A 17906-nucleotide genomic window follows, 5' to 3' on the forward strand; every position below is an offset into this window, starting at 1 on the left:
TCTGTTAATGTAGTGTTTTGCTCTGGCTAACTGCACCTTTGCAAATTAACTCCATAAGAGCCTAATCCATCACACCTACTATAATGTTCCTGTATGGTCTTTTGCAGCAATTTGTGGGTGATTTGCCTCATCTTCTTCCCTCCCAGTGGCATAGCTATAATGGGGACATTGGAGACAAACACCCATGCCCCCTCCCCCTTCCCCCTCGCCCCGCCAGGCGTGGCAGAAGCTTTTCAGCTGGCTGCAAAGAGCAGCCGGCTAAACTAAGGTAAGTGGATGGGGGTGCAAGGGGTGGGGCACCATGGGGGGGCAGGGAGACCCCACCCCTCCCCCCTCCGCCAGGCCTGGCAGAAGCTTTTCAGCTGGCTGCAAAGAGCAGGTAAATGGGTGAGGGTGGGTTGCTACAGGGGCACCCCTCACCCCACCCCACACCACCAGGCTTGGCAGAAGCTTTTCAGCTGGCTGCTCTTTGCAGCCAGCTGAACTAAGGTAAGTAGGCAGGGCATGGGGGGGCGTTGCAGGGGGCATGGGGGTGTGGGCATGGGGGCAGGACCCAGGCATCATTTTGCCATTCCCCCCATGCCAGTGTACCCTCCAAAGCAAGTTTAGTTTGATTGAGAAACAGAATTATGTAGTGGTTAGAATGCTGGACTAGAACTTGGAAGGTCTGGGTTAAAATTCCCACTGAGGTATAAGGCTCACTGGATCACCATGTGCAAGTCATGTTGTCTTACCTTAACCTGCCTGAGTTGTTGTGAGAATAAAAAGGAAGGAAAAGCCATATATCCTACCCTGAACTCATTGTATGGATAAAAACGTGCTAAACTGTTCAAATCAATCTTGTAAAATTCAGTTTTTCCCTGTAGGAGGAAAGCTTTGCACAATAAACAAAAACAGGAAGGCCTGCACTGTATAGGCAGGAAATGGACTGGCAAATGAGACTCTGGCTCTTTCCACACGGGCTAATTAAACCAGGATAAACACAGTAAAAAACCCAGATTGGGGGCAAAAATTCGCATGGATTCTGATCCTAACACGGATCTGCTCCGCATCCCCCCGCCCGGGTTTTTTTGGCAATCATGTTATGTACAATTCTTTTGATTTAACGCAGCTAACAGCTGCGGCCAAGCAAATGGCCATGGCTGTGAGCCGTGTTAAGACAAGAGAATCACACATAAGGCGATTCTCAAAAACTCCTTCCCCAGCTCCCATCTGTGGAGCCACGCAGGGGAAACAGGCCACAGCATGGCTTGGGGGTGGTGGTGGTGGTGGTCCTGCCTGCCTGCAAAGCTCCACTTCACAGGCAGATGGGGGGGGACAGAAAGGGCAGGCAGGGAAGTAAAAAAAAGTGCCTCTACACTTTTAAAAGGCAAGATTTTTCAGAGGAAGCATTTTAAAATATCTGGTAATATATACATATCACAAATATATCCTTTCTTTTTGGGAAAAAAAGAGAAGAAATCCTGAGACACTGGCCTTTTATTTCTTAAAATAAGAGCATTTAAATTGTATTAGCAGGCTGCTTTTCTCCTTTGCAAAAATAACTGTTAATGAATCACAGTTGTATAAATAACAGTTGATTACAAAAATCTCACAGCAGTGTCTGGGGTTATCTCTGTACAAATACGAAAGTGTTGGGAGAATTTGTAATGTTCTGTATATCAGCCCCACTGTCGAGCATCTCCTGCACTGAGAAAAACTCATGCTTGGAATTTGCCATATGCGTGTCTTTCCCCACTGAACTATTGGTGAGATGACAGGATCGCCTTAGGTGAGAGTGTAGCTGTATTTTTCCCCAATTGCTTATGCACAGTTTGCATTTTCCCTGCTTGGCAAGAAGCTGGTGCTCCTGAGTCCCATCCTAACCAGGCTCTCAACCCACAGCAGGAGGGGTCTTAGATTGTCTACTATGGTTGTTTAGGCTGAAAGAGCTACTAGCAAGTAAGAATGCTGTGGAAGTTATGACCATGTATTCTGCCCTGTACATCTGTCTGACAAAACAGAAGTCAAGTTCAGGCACAGACTTGAAACTACACCTATGGAGCTTTCAGGAATATGTTACTTCTAGGACTCTTGCCATTCACATTCTAGAAGGATGGTTGCTCTCCTCTCCCTGCATTCTGTGTGACATCAGGGGGCCATGGCTGGAATCAATAGCCAGCATCAGTGTGTGCCAGTGACGGGGGCATAACTAGTACACTGCTCCATCCTGGAGGATGTCAGTAGGGTAGCTGTGGATTCCATCACTATCATTAAGCTGTTGACAGCTTGCAAGAGGTATTTCTGTGCTCTATGTGCCCTCCGAAGAATAGTCATGAGGAGAATAGTCAAAACAAGTGTCAGGCTGGAACAGGGAGTTTAGGATGGAGCTGCCTATCACCCTCACCCAAGTGCTTCTTCCCCAGTATTCAGATCTGTTGTTTATATTTAGAAAATGCAAAAGATCCTAATCATGGATCTCTTACATCAAATTTAGCCTGGCTCTCCCTGTGAGTTATGTTGTAGCTGCTTTCAGGGCTATATTTTATATGAGTAGAAGAGTGATTATATGAATGACTACACTCATGGATATATATGGCTGTCAAAGCACCTGCCGGCAGCTTTCTCTGAGCTATCAGTTCATAAAGGCTCCTGTCAATATTGCAAAACAGAAACAACTGTTGAAATGTGCATACTTTCTGTAAAGTATTATAAGTATTACCGTGCAGGCACTAAATCACAGTAGTGAGAAAGATTAGCTTGAATAGATCTCTATAATGTTTCAGTCAAGCAATCTCATGCAGCCAAAATACCCCCTTCATTGTGTCAATCATGGAAAGTGAAAGAGTCCCACATGCTGCGAATGGAATTCGAAGCATTTCTTTCTTTCTGCAAGTTTTCTGCAAGCTGAAGTGAAACCTCAGCCACAGATACACAGATGTAAAGGAAGGTGGGCTGTTTCAATGGTTTGTAAATGAAACCAAAAAGTTCCTACAGCTACAAGTACCACTAAATACGTCATCTGTTGACCAACCAGATTGCAGTATTGGCAAAGGAACAGCAAAAGCTACAATTTCACAAGAGTGTAGACTCATAGTGTGGGATGAGTGTGCCATACCTCATGAGGATGCATTAGAAGATTTAAACAGCACACTATAAAACTGGTGAAGAAATAACTTTTGAAGGAATCACCATTGTACTAGCTGGGGACTGCTACTCGGGGGACTGCTATTACAAAAAACTAGTAAGTATATCTGAGGACCATTTAGTTAAGTTCTGCTATTGGTGCTCGTATAAGGACAATGAATGGTCAAATTTATTAGGTCCCATTTTACAATTATATTCACTCTCATCAATCAAGGCAGTTAAGACATGGGATCCTAATAAAATTTGCAAATGGCTGTTCAAAATGAAGATACTTCGAGATATTGAGAGAGCATCTAGTATGAAATTTTCAATTTGGTATCCTACAGATAAGAAAAATAAATCTATTCTCGATACCTAACTGATTACTCTACTTTCTCCTTAAGAAGGGTGTGACAACTCAGGGCACAGCCCAAGTCTGAGGCGATCGTTTGTCCCAAACTTGCAAGCCACCCTTATGTCACCAATGTTAGCACAAGCACAAACAGGGGCAAAGGAGGAGAGAAAAAGAAATTCCCCTTTCCCTGACACCTATTTCAAAGTGCCAAGCCCCAGGGAGATATTCCCTCAGGAAACTGGTTCCTCTCTAGCTGGAGGGATCTCCCTTAATAAAAACAAAAATATTAATGTTCACTGCCACCAAAATTATAAACTGTTCTGTAGCCCATAAGCTGATAAATGGACACCACTTTTTTCTAGGAACACACACAGACAAAATAGACTGGAACAGTTGTAACTTGAAGAAAACTTGAAAAGTTTATTACTGGCTTAAATGTAGGCTTCTCAGGTAACGTGAGAGGATTTTAAAGCTTGTTGGTTTCAAAAACTTATTGGTTTCAAGAGCTTAATGGTTTCAGAGATGTTGTTGCACTTCAGTTTCAAACATTCACAGACACACGTAGGTGTCACTTAAGAAAAGATTTTACTTCAGAAAAAGCTTTTACTTCATAGAGTTTCACACTTCTGTCAGACACTAGTCCTTCTGTACCTAACCACACTAAACCAACACACCCCAGTCTTTGCCCTGTGGGATTCTGGCACACAAGCCTCCCTCTCCCACCATCCAAACTGGCCACACTGCCACTGGACTGGGCCTCCTAAGACTGGTGTTGTACTTGTTAGGACAGACTTTAGTCTGGACAGAGGTTTTCTGTCAAAACTCCTGAGTGGCGGGTCACTCTCCACCAAACTCAGGGCTTCCTGATGTCTCTGATTAGCTTCCTCAGCTTACAGAGTACACTGTCTGACTCCTGTCAGACCAACAGCAGTGACAGATCTCTGCTTGATCTGCTCACTCTGCCAAAACGCACTCTCCGGTACAAAGAAGCAAAAAAGAACCCTCAGCACTCTGGCTGACTCTTTTTATATTCTTGCCATTTCCCTCTAGCCAATCAAGGCTGGCCAGGGCTTAACCCCTTCAGGGCAGACTCTCACCCTGGAAACTGAATGCCTTATAAGGGCATTTGTCACAAAGGGCATTTACCAGCCTTAGATTTTAATCCTTTCCTACTGAATAACTCCTTGGTAGATATCAAAAGTTTCCAATGGACCAGAGTCTCTGCCTGTGTGGTCTCAGTCAGCCAGAAGACTTAGGCCCCTTCCGCACATGCAGAATAACGCACTTTCAATCCACTTTCAATGCACTTTGCAGCAGTGCGGAGTAGCAAAACTCACGTGCAACCAATTGTGAAAGTGGATCGAAAGTGCGTTATTCTGCATGTGCGGAAGGGGCCTTAGCCCGTTATGTCTTATGTTGTCCCCTCTATGACAACATTCAAGGTAAATACCTCAACCAAATTCTCTCTGGCTCTGATGATGACAGGTTGTATTTTCTTTCTCTAAGGTCACTGTTAAGGCAGCTACTTTTACTTTTCTAGCAACTATTTTAAGGAGGAAATTAGTTGTAGATTGAAATTTTAAACTGAAACTGTGATGTTGGAATTTTATTATTTTGTACTGCTATGCTGGTACAAATATTATCCTAGTGTATCCATGGGACTCAACAATTTATGTTATCTTATGCTATTTTTGTGATGTCCTATGGCTGACAATAAACTACTGCTGCTGCTGCTGCTGCTGCTGCTGCTACTGCTACTACTACTGCTACTACTACTGCTACTACTACTAGTAGTAGTAGTAGTAGTAGTAGTAGTAGTAGTAGTAGTAGTAGTAGTAGTAGTAGTAGTAGTAGTAGGGGGGGACGTTAGACAAACACTTCTTGTTATTCCATGAAGTACTAAAGCTGATCAGTTGCAGGCCTGCATCAAATCATCGTATATTTGGAATAATGTCTTCATACACTAGTTAAAGAAAAGTATGTCTGTATATGTTACCAGTTTCCTAACAAAACTAATTAAAATCATGTATGTTTCACATTCAATTGTTCTGATTTTGTTTAAAGAATAGTTCCTTACTGTCAAATAAAACACATTGAAAATATTTATAATTATAGGAGATAAAAAGGACAACGGATCTTTCAGCCTTAGCCCACAGACCACCCAAGGAGCAGAGCGCTTAGAAGTTAATATTACAAGTGCAGCAAGCTATGGGTCTGATAAACAGAATGATCAGGGGTGGGCCATTAGCTGAAAACAAAATGGGTAATATGTTATTACTCTGTATAGGTCTATGGTGCAGCCTCATTTGGAATATTGTGCAGTTTAGGTTGCCATAGATGAAAAAGGATATTGCAGAACAAGAGAAAGTACAGAAGGGGGCAGTATAAATGATTAAAAGATTAGAGCACCTTTCCAATGGAAAAGTTGCAACATTGGGAACATTTTGTTTAAAAAGAGATGGGGACACTGCATGGGGCTTTGGCAGAAGTTTATAAAATTGTGCATAGAGAATGTTGATTAAGAGCTTTTTCTTCCTCACCCATAATACTAGAATCCTGGGACACAAAATAAGATAATGAGTAATAAGATCAAGCCAGAGAAAGGAAATGCTTCTTCACTCAGTGAATAATTAAACTGTAGAATTCACTGCCACTGGATGCAGTGATGGCCATAAGAACGGATGGCTTTGCAAAAGGGGCAGAGAGATTAATTGACAATAGGTCCATCAATGACCACTAGCAAAGGTGACCACAGGGAACCTCCACATTCAGATGTAACAAACCTCTGAGCAGCAATGCTAGGAGCTGACATCAGAGGCCTTTTCAGCACAACCACTTGTGCCATTTTGAAGATGTTTTCGATACCAATGTTTATAACAAAGAGTGTCTGTGCTCCCCTTTTCAAAACCTTTCAAAAACAGACCACCAGTTTTTTCCTCCATACATGAACTGTAGCAATGCTTACAGTGTTAAGCTATTCAATCCTACTGACTGCTAACCATTGTTTGTGCATTGCTCACAGTTTTGATTGGCCATTTTGTGCCTGACTCCACTCTTGGAGCAGTTATTTTGTGTTTGCATCTACCTCACTGTGCCAAAAATTCAAAGTTGCACACAAGCTCAAAAAGGTTGGGGATACCTGCTCTAGGGCAATTGCTTGACCACATTGTGAAATAGGATGCTGGACTGGATTGACTTGATCCAGAAGAGCAATTCTTAGGTTGATCTGATTGACTGCAGCTGCTCCAAAATTCATCACAGGAAGCAGGAAAAGGTGCTACCATGCTGTCTGAAGAACCTTGGTAGGTCCTGCTAGAGCTTATCTTGTTCTTATTTTTTTCCCCTCATTCTTTCTTCTTTCCCTTGAGTTCATTCTGACCTGAATTATTCCCAGCCCTATCTTTTGCCTTTCTGCTTTTGTGGCATGTTTTTTCTCACAGTGTTTTTTTCCCTCTCTTCCTCAGGATTCTGAGGGTCTAAACAACTTACATGCTTAAAATTCCACTGCAACCTGGTATTATTTAACTTGCTTGCCTGCCTTCAATATAAGATTTGAACTGAATAGTTTTGAGCTATTCTAACACTACCATCCTAAGAAGAGTTACAGAGCTGACTTCAATGCACATAGTATGCTATAATTTCTGTTTAGGATTATGACATTAATGGACACCATAATCTGCAGCCAATGGATGCTCCAGCAGCTCCTCAGTGTGGCAGTTTTTTTTTTACAAACTCCAGCTGCCACAGAATGCCATGAGTCAGCTATTATTGGAAGCTAGGCAGTGCATGAATATTACTAGCATTCTGCAGATAGTCCATCAGCTGCCAATTTATTACTGGGTTCAGCTATCACATAAAATGCCCTCCAAACCCTTGGTACCTCCTGTCTGTGGGACTATGGCTGTTTATGCACATGTAGTCTGCTCCACAGTGAGAATTCATTTTCTTTGGATTGGATTTTCAGTTGCGCATATGTTTTTCCCACTCCTGAACTCACTGTGCCAGTTTCCAAAAGCAAGGGAAAGAAAAGAGGGCCATGCATTACTCTCTCTTCAATTTTCTCACTCCTCCCCACCTTCCCCCACTCATCCAACAGCTCTTCCAGCTGTTCTTTTTATTTTCATGCTGGTGGTCTGCTGATAATTCAATAGATGGGTGAAACTGACATGGTCTATTAAATTATCAATAGACCAAAGATGGCACCTCCTGGGAGGGTGCATGGAATGGAATGGAAGTGATGGGTGGGTGAAATGGCTGATCAGACCATTACAGCCAGGAACACTTTGCCTTTCCCCTTACCCTCCCTCCCTTGCATGCCACCCCTCCCTCCCTCCCCTCCCCTCCCTCCCTCACTTCCCTTCCCTTGTATGCCTTCCCTCCCTCTCCCTCTGCTAGGGTGGGTGGGTCATGTCCAGATGCCAGGCCCCTTCCTCCCCTCCTTTGCATGCCACCCCTCCCTCCCCTCCCTCACCTTCCCTTCCCTTGTATGCCTCCCCTCCCTCTCCCTCCGCTAGGGTCCAGATCCCTTCCTTTGAGGGGCCTTTTCAAGTTCTGACTATTTTTAGCAATGTTTAGGAATTACTTTTGCAACAATGGTATGTGGTGGGGTGGGAGGCGGGATGCACTGATTTCCCTTTTAAACAGAAAACCACAAGAAAACCCAACTGTGAAGCACACAGCTTTACCACAAGCAGTAAGTGCATACATGGTCTACATCACCATGATGGCTTTGCTCATGTCAGAAGGGCCTTCTGTGGCTGTCAACCCACAAATGGGTAAAATCAACAACTGCTCGTAAACATGGTGGCTCCCACTTTATGAAATGGCATGTTTGAGGGGGTCAGGAAGGCTCCTACTCTCCTGGCTCTCTGTGAACTATGAAAAACTAAATTATTCAAAGGGGCTTTTCTGCAAAGATAACAGGGTTGCATTGTACAAAATGGTTCACAAACTTACTTGGATTGGATTAGGAATTGGGTTACTGGGTATTGCTTACTGTAAACAGGATGCAATTATGTAATTTTTGCACCACTTACTGAGTCACATTAATACTTATAATCAAGCATTCAAAATTGCTGATGAACTGTTGATGCCTCTTATTATAAAGACCTAAATACGAACAACTGATAAAAGATAAAGAATGAGTGGAGTGCTGAAATCTGATACTGGATAAAGTCATCCTGTTCTCACTCTCACGTACAATTGTACCAACTACGTTTACTTGCTATTTTCACAGGGGGAAACTGTTTCAATGATGATGTCATGTGATGGGTGTATTGTGTAACATCAGATAAAATTACTATTTGTCCTACTTTAACCCTCCTATAAAAAGGATATAGCTTGCAAAATGTCTGCTTCAGAGCTTGTGAATCAAGTTCAGTAAATCGTGTCTTTTTCCCTCTGACAACTACAACAAGCTTTGCTGTAACTGTACACACAGTTAACACAGTAGTTAATATCTTACACAAGTTACCTTTCCTCTTTCTTTAAGATAATAATTTCTTATCTAATTGGATAGATCTGTCTTTGTTCAGCTATATTCAGAAGAATGAGTGGTTTCACAAATAGTTTGAATATTAAACTATTTTTTTAAAATGCAATGTTCAACACTTTTCTAAATCAGCGGATGTCAATTGGCTTATAAGGATTAACACAGTTTAGAATTCCACTCTGGGGCCTCATACTAATTTAAAAAAAATAACTGCAAGGTATCTTTCATTATTCCCATATGCACAGATGCATACAGAGTTTCAGCAGCCAAGCAGAGTAGAGGCATTTGCCAGCATTTCCCCAACAGAACTGGTGTTTGAGACTACCCCTGCTTCCAATTTACTGATTGCTTTTTGTCATTAGGCAAGAATAAATACTTTATGTGTGTTCAACAACACCTTTATCTGATAAAAGTAAGACAAGTTTAGATACCCAGAAGGTTTTTAAATTTCCCATTAAATAACTGTCATGACAGTTTCTGACAAGAACAGAATTTTTAATAAAACCAGCCAGTTCTCAAGGTAATCACCATAGTGTAATAAAACAAAATAAGGTTCAACTAAACATTTTCATTTCCAAGACTGTAACAAGAATAGAAAATACTCTACAAATGATATCTTGACAACCCATAATTCAGGCTACCCTACAGCACAGAGAAATAAACCATCTCTTCAAATAAAGCTGTAAGAGTGTAAAAAGAACTCCACTCGATCATGGCGAAGTTAACATGGAAGGTTCTTGTAAAGGAGATTCCTCTCTGCTTAGAATAGATTGCTGCCAAAAGATCTCATGGTCATTTCTATATGGTCCAAATATCCAGGGTTGAGTAAAGGAAATATCCCAGTTTGGCCACACGGTTCCCAGTCCTAAAGAGGGTTTGTCCCATCCAAAAGGCAGAGCTGAAATGGCTCCTGGAAATGACGCAACTTCATGTCAGTGCATTTGCCCTTCCTGGAACACTTACCCCAGTGGAGAGCACCAACACACAGGGGGCCTGCACATCCCACAGTCCCATCACCACAAAACCTGGAAGTCTGGCCTGCAGAGAGGCTGCACTGTCATACTGCTTGGACGCAAGTGTGGGGGCAGACTAGGGCATTAGTCAGCTTCCTCCTCTGACATATTCCACACTTTTGGTGGTGTATGCAGTGGTGGGATTCAAATAATTTAACAACCGGTTCCAGAGGTGGGATTCAAATAATTAAACAACTGGTTGTTTACAAGCACCATTTTAACAACTGGTTCTGTCGAAGTGGTGTAAACCTGCTAAATCCCACCACTGGGTGTATGTCCTTTTAACCCTATGGGGCTTTCCAAGGGGAGTTTCGGGGCTTTTCTGAGCACCCTGCGCTACCAGAAAGCCCTAATGGAGGTGGTGGAGTGGCGCCATGCTGGCATTGCATCCTGCTGCCTTCAGGTTTGGATAGGGCTGCCCATTTCTCAACCAAGGGATATGTTTCAGGAAAGGGATATGTTTAGGAGAAGAAGAATGTGTAGTTAGGCTGTTTGTTGAAGGGAAGTGATATGCCTCCTAATGACTAGTTAACAGAAAGACCCAAACTGCTTGGATTCATGTTCCCAAAGTCTGGAATACCTTTAGTCAATTCTCTGAGATGAACTGGGATGCAGATAATATGTTCCCAAATTCTCTGAAGGTCAAAAAGAAATGTGGATTATAAAAAACGTAGATTAAAAGAAATGTAGATGCTTATGTTATTGTTAATATATTTTCATCTCTCTAGATTTGTTGTCTTTGACTTCACTGAAAACCTACCCACAACCATCAATCTAATTTATTGCATAAAGTTTATCCTTCTTTGGAATAACAGTCAGTAAAAGTATTGTTAATTTGTTCATACCAAGTTATCATTACAAATATAATGCTAAATACTCCCATTATAAATGTTTGTGAATTAAAGCTAAAGAACCACACAAAGCACCCAATACCATGGCCATAGACAGTTGCAATCCAGAAATTCCTTTGTTACTAATCCTGTACTCCAAATTCACTGAACCACCACAAGAATAGAACAAGAAATTTAGAACCTTGTCACCTCCAATGCCTTTGAGGGACTTGAGGGACCTTTTAGAAAGTGCTGAGGTTTTTCTCTGCAAGCAGTCCAAAAACCTTTATGTGACTGACATGTTCCTTTCAACATCTACAATCATAGACTCATTGTTTTGTTACTTTCCAGTAGCATAAATGACTATATTATCACTAGAGAACTTATAAGCACCTAGCACTACCTAGAAAGCTCGGAATAAGTCTGAGTTTGAAAACTCATTCTAGATATAAAATCAAATCTGCATCATTAACTGTAAATCAGTCTTGCATATCATTTACACTGGAAGGTTTGTCTTTCTCTTTTTTCCCAAATATGAACTTTTCATAAAGTTTGAAATACACAGGAATCAGTCCACTCCTCTAAAATATAGATGAGGACAGACCAATCTCCCCAAGGGAGGAATTCCATCATTTTGGTGCCATAATCAGAAAGGCCTTTTCTCAGATTGCCACCTTTCTCTGATTGCCTCAGATGACATCACTCCAAAAGATTACTGTAGTAGTTTAGATCCATATGGGGATAGATGGTGCATAAGGTATTCTGGCCCCAAATATTTTAAGGTTTTATATCTTGCCTTTCCCCAAGGCACAAGATGGTTTGATTGTGATTTTGTCATAATATCTCAACTGATTTATGGCAACCCTCTAGAGTTTTCAAGAAATGTTGAGAGGTAGTTTACCCATGTTTACCTCTGTGCGAGCTGAGAGAATTATGAGAGAATTATGAGAGAATTATGAGAGAATTGGAGGAAACAGCATCACTTGCAATGTTGTTTAAACTGGGGACCCCAGTTTAAATCATCCACCAGGGTTCATGTGGAGGAGTACTCCAGATTAGAATCTGCCAGTCTTAACTAGTACACCATACTGAATCTCTCCAAGGCAGAGGTGTATCTAGGGAAAATGGAGCCTGGGGACAAAATCTGAATGTTGCACACACACCTCAAAGGGCGGCCGCCCTCCCTCACCATGACCAAACAATGTTTTTTTTACACCAGGTCGTTTCAAAGTCACCATCACATTATAGAACATGCCCCAACTCACAAATCTGAACACAACAATAGGCCATGACACACACAAAATTAAAAACATTTGAAAACATTTTCAAAATGCTTTCAAAATGTTTTATTACTGTTGTGAAAACATTTTAAGGTGTTGTATCCAGTCCCCCCAATTGGAAGAAACAGCATCACTTTCAATGTTGTTTAAACTGGGGACCCCAGATTCTCCCTTTAAGGTGGATTTAAAAGGAGAATCTGGGGTCCCTAGTTTAAACAAGTGATGCTGGAATCCACCCCCAAACAGCATCACTTTCAATGGTGTTCAAACTAGGGAGCCCAGATTCTCCTTTTAAATCCAATTGAAAAGGAGAATCTGGAGTCCCCGGTTTAAACAACATTGAAAGTGATGCTGTTTTGGGGTGGATTTTCCCCCACCCTGAAACAGCATCACTTGCAATGTTTAAATTGGGAACCTTAGATTCTCCCTTTAAATCCATGCTGAAGGAGGTGGATTTAAAAGGAAAATCTGGGAAAATTTGGGAGGTGCCTTCTGTCAGAGGTGCAATTATTAGCAGCACCAAAATTTCAGAGTATCTTCAGGAGACTCTCCTGATGATTCCCCCAGGTTTGGTGAAGTTTGGTTCAGCTTCCATTGGAAACAATGGGGGATGGGGGCACTACCTTTGGGAGCCCATAACTTTGGACCCCATGAACCAAACCTCACCAAACCTGGGTGATATCATCAGGAGAGTCTCCCAACAAATCCCTGAAATTTCGGTGCTGCTAGTCTAAAAACTGCACTTTCTGCAGGCCCAAAACAGAAAAAAACATTAAAAATACAAAAAACACAAACGAACCTGCATTTTGTGCCCCCCACAAGGGGGCACCCCAGGAACATTTGACTCCCTATGGCAGATACGCCACTGCTCCAAGGTGGCTTACAATGGTTGATTCCACACAGCAAATGTACAACAGGTTGCAGTCATTATAAAGAAACCCGTTTTTCTGTTTCCTGTTCACATGCATACCAATTGTGCAGGCAGCGATTGGAGCCCATGGAAACTATCCAGGTTGCTTTCATGCCTTCGCATGGAGATGCTTCTTTTTTTAATGTCCTGGTACACATGTGTACCTACGTAGGCATGCAGAAATGAACCGCCCACTGCCATGCCAATCATCCCACAATACAATTGGCTGCACCTGCATAACTATGAAGGTGCAACATGCAAAAGATAAGAAAAAAGAAAAAGAGTCTCCCTAAAATGACAGGGAACTGGCAGGCAGATTCCACCTGACTGTGGACTGTGTGGTGGAAGGGAGGGAAATAAAGCGCCTCCTGCCTGGCTGTTCTTGCAGGAGCGGCTCCAACTCACAACTGCCTCCTTCTGTGTAAACAGAGAACTATCAGGAGAGCCCACTGCCCAGAGAACAGGCTCAACATAAGTGTTCCATGCATCATGGGCCAAGATGTATTTTAGCATGAGAGATATTTTAGCCAAGGAGATATCTAAATACTTAGCATGCAGGAAAGTACTGACATAAGTCTTAATTTGTGAAAGATATTGGACAATATTATACAAATCCTGGTTTGGTTTGAACAACTATTTAAAGGCCACTTTCTCCCATTTAGCCCATCTCATAATGTTGCTGTGAGAACCAAAATGGGAGGTCTATCTAGATGACATGAGCTCCTTGAAGGAAGAGTGAGGTATCTATATTATAATAAGTACATCATGCATGTCTAGATAGGTATTATTTATGTAATCAATAACACAGAGAAACTTTTTTACCTCTCTCTATTCCGATTTCTAGTAAACAGTCAAGAACAAGTAGGTTATCTAATTTCTAGCTTGACTTATTAACACATATGTATTGGTATATTCAATGAACTGTCCCTTTTTTCCATATTTAATCAGCTACAATAATTTGACTTTAAGGAACTTCATCAACCAAATGTACATGAATAGCACTCCCCTGTACTCATTATTTCTTCTTTAACTCCAAAGAGACAAAAATTGTAAAAGATTGTTTTTACAGGGTGGCAGATGACCAAAAAGATAACCTTTTTTAATTTTTAACTTAACATACTGCACTTAAAACATAAACCATGAACATCTCATCCCATTTTTATCTTGCCCTAATTAAAATAAAATTGTCCTTTGCCATGAGAAAGTCACTTTAACACATGAATAAAGGTTAAGATTACTCATAACTGAAATGGTGAATGAACATGGCTACAAGACATGACTGCTGCTACCCTTTTAGATCTATTAAGTAAGACAAGATAAAAATAGAGCACCTCACAACATACTGCTCACTGTGATGAGGATTTATATCCCTTTCTATTAATGTATTTTCAGGGTTTGTGGCGTTTAATGGTTATAAGCTTTTCTTTTTATCTATGAAAGATACACAGTAATCTGCAGAAACCTGATTAATAAAAAAAAACCCTCACTGGTGAACAGTTCTTTTGCAACGCTTCTATATAAATGAATAGAATTAAACCACACAATAGTTAATTTAAATTCTTTCACAGTAACTAACAATACTGACCTCAATCACTCCAGTTTCAGAATATGTGCCAGAAAATCAAATGGGGCATAAATAGCACCATTGCCTATTCCTTCAAAATATAAACAAAATACATTTTAAATCATAAGCACTATGTCTGCTGTCCTGATTTTTGGAAAACAAACATACTTTTCTTTATTCCAAAGCAAACACTGCATACTAAAAACATGCAACATACAGAATAAGCTTAATACACTAACAGCCATTTGGCATTCACAAAAATTTAAATCCCAAAAATTCTGCTTAAAAACACCCACAAACCATCACATATACACATCTCTGCATAATTATAGAGGAATACAAGAACTCTGACTTGAAGCCTAGCAACAGTATCCAAGTATTAGTTAGTCTGCTAATCAACTACCGAAACTCGAACACTACCACCTCAATGTGTTTCATATTTAAAAATAAAAATCTTCTTGTTTCTATCTTCAGACATGCTGGAGAAGGCACATGATAAAACAAACCTTGTTCACTTGAGGAGGAACAACCCATGTCATTTAATCCATCTGATAATTCCTCTCATAACAAAGAGCCAAGGCAAAACAAAATAAAAAGGTTTAAAAATAGGATATCCAACTCAAAGGATCCTTGGTTGGCAACATATTTAATATGTGCATAGCAGTATCTAAAGAGACCTTCAGGACTCTTATATATATTATTGCTGCTATTTTGTATCTCCATCCTACAGAAGCTACTGTAAATGCTTTACAGCAAATGCTTTCTAAAGCTTCTGTGCTCATTTACTTGCAGACAGCTGTAGGCTGGATGAAAACAATCAAGGATTAACTTTTCTATTCATCACAGCTTTTAATCCATTACTTTCCCTTCAGTTTTCAATAAAAATAAATAAATAGATAATAAAGACAAAATACAATGTTATGACAAATTTAAGAAGAAGGGAGAAATAACATGTCAGCGAGCTCAGGCTTAGCTGGACTGTTCATTAAAAACATTCAAAGATGCAGTGCTGTTGTCAAAACGTAAGTAAAATGGAAGCAGGCATGCACTGAACTATAAAATCTTTCCTGATCTCGGTAATAACTGACAGAGCCTTGATACTAAAGCAAGAGCTAGATATAGCAATCATATTTATAAAAGCACATTTTGAGGAACTAGGGATTTGAATAGGCAGGATTTAGTGTAATGTTTAAAATACATATGTGACAGACAGGATTCTGCCTTTGGAACATTTAGAAACAATAAAAATTTCATCCTTTCAAACACAATTCTAATATAAAACTCTGAAATACGACTTTCAGTCTTAATTTTTCCCCTCTCAATTGTATCAGTCTAATGAAGGATTTGGTATTCTAATACATACATCGCTCATGGAATAAGATCAAGGAATCCTTTTTTTTATACTGTGAGGGTTTCTTAGTAAGGATAACTTTCTAGTGGTAAATAGTTACGATTTGTCATAGCAATTCATACCAGAGTGAAATATTCCAAACCAAAGGCTAAATGTTATTTGTCACTCAGGAATGTCCCTTAGAAAGGTCAGGAGCAAGCCTCAGGCTCACAGATTCCATTGCAGTCCTTGTTCTGTGAAAGTTTAAACTCCCAGGATGAGGGGAGAGCTCACTCTCAAATGCATTCTTGTAAAAGTAAGGGAGGAGTAGGCAGTGAAGAGGAGTGAATCTGAAGCATGCACACAATCTTTCTCTGGGAACAACTGAGGCCGTATCGATGCGTACGGCCCGCTTACTTCCATGGCCTGGGCGCAAAAAAAGGCTTCCCCTCAGGCCAGCTGCAAGCACAGGCGCCGTTGCTGTAACGCAGCAGCCGGGCTACCTTCGACGCCTCTTCCTCCCCAGGGCGTTCAAGCCGCTTCAAACAACAACCCTTTAAAGGGTTGTTGTTGGGAGGGATCATCTTCCCGGCGGCGCCGGGTGCGAACCGCCGCCGCCGGACAAAGACGCTCGGCCGACCTTACTGTGTCTTCTTCATTAGCCTGCGGGCGTCGCAGTTCCCCGCCCCACACTGTCCTCCGACCTCCAGGGGTCGGAGGGCAGCGCAGGGCTGTGACCAAGCAGGCTTAATTTTAGAAAGACACAGTAAGTGGGGCGGGAGGGGGCGAGAGGCGGCTTCGTGCAGAGCCAGCCTGCCTTTCTGCGTCGACGCTCCCCGATTGCCTCAAGCCTCGCACGCTTGCGTGCGATAGGTTTTCCCCGCCCCCACGCCGACGGAACTCCTGCCGGCGTGGGGGCGCGAGGGGGCCGTGCAGAAACGGCCTGAGAGTGTAATATGATCCCAACAGGCTGTTAATCCATAAGAAGATATTTACAAATTTATTTATAAATGATTTTACTATAGACTTTTTGGTGATTCCTACAGAGATTTGATGTCATTTCTGGGTTTTCTTTGGATGTGACATCATACTATCACTGATAGACACACACACACACACACACACACACACACACACACACACACACACACACACACACACACACACACACAGACCATGTCTCCTGCTGGTTGTCAGGTCGGCCATAGCATCTTGTAGCTATTATAGACTTTTCCATGAATACAACTATCTTGCATAATTTCTGAATGTAGTATATCCTATTTTATTTCAAGCTGGTGCACATGTTTATTATTAGGAATTGTTATATTTCATGACCTTTCTCCCTGGGAGATAGCATTGTTAAAAAATCTTTAAGATGTGGTTCATAGATTCCCATCTAATTATAATCAAAATGCACAACTGTTAGGCCTGTGCCATTCTCGGCCTGGCATCTCGCACATCCACACCAAGTTCACAGATGGCTTGGCCATTATCACCTCCTGAGGCTAAGGAGGCCTCCCCCTGCTTGCATGTAACTAGTGAAGAGAGCTTGAATGTTCATTCTTATCTGCCTTTCTCTGAGGGAGTGAACTGTCTGTCCCAAACAATACCTCTGTTCCCACTGTCCTTTCACATGTTGATATTATGGGAATGCGAGGGTAGGGGGGGTTATGGGTTGAACCAAGGCCAGAGAGCCAAACTTTAGTTTCAGCTATCTGAGCCTCGGACTTACACGGTTCCAATAAAGCTCTTGAAATCTTCTTGAGTCTAGTTTGATGACCGGAGTAACAGACCCTAACAACAACAGACAATCTGTGATGCAGGCTTGATTGAGTTTAATTATCAGCAGGTGTTCAGAAAATCTGAAATGGATCTCAGTTATGTAAAGGAAAACAAAGGAGCTATCAACAAGAAATTTAAAGTACTGGTTCTTAGAATGTGCCTTTTATCATTGTAGCATTACTAACTATTTTGATAATAATATTTCAAGTTATTACAGCTTGCAGATCAAATAAGTCCATTTGGGTT

General features: G+C 41.4%; 1 protein-coding gene across 1 annotated transcript in view; it reads right to left on the reverse strand.

Moving 5' to 3' along the window:
- LOC125425699 (SH3 and multiple ankyrin repeat domains protein 3-like) overlaps window positions 1–17906 on the reverse strand; it is a 398055-nt gene that overhangs the window by 265267 nt on the left and 114882 nt on the right. The gene's annotated exons all lie outside the window — the stretch shown is intronic.

The sequence above is a fragment of the Sphaerodactylus townsendi genome, linkage group LG02, assembly GCF_021028975.2.
Source record: "Sphaerodactylus townsendi isolate TG3544 linkage group LG02, MPM_Stown_v2.3, whole genome shotgun sequence".
Taxonomy (NCBI): Eukaryota; Metazoa; Chordata; class Lepidosauria; order Squamata; family Sphaerodactylidae; genus Sphaerodactylus; species Sphaerodactylus townsendi.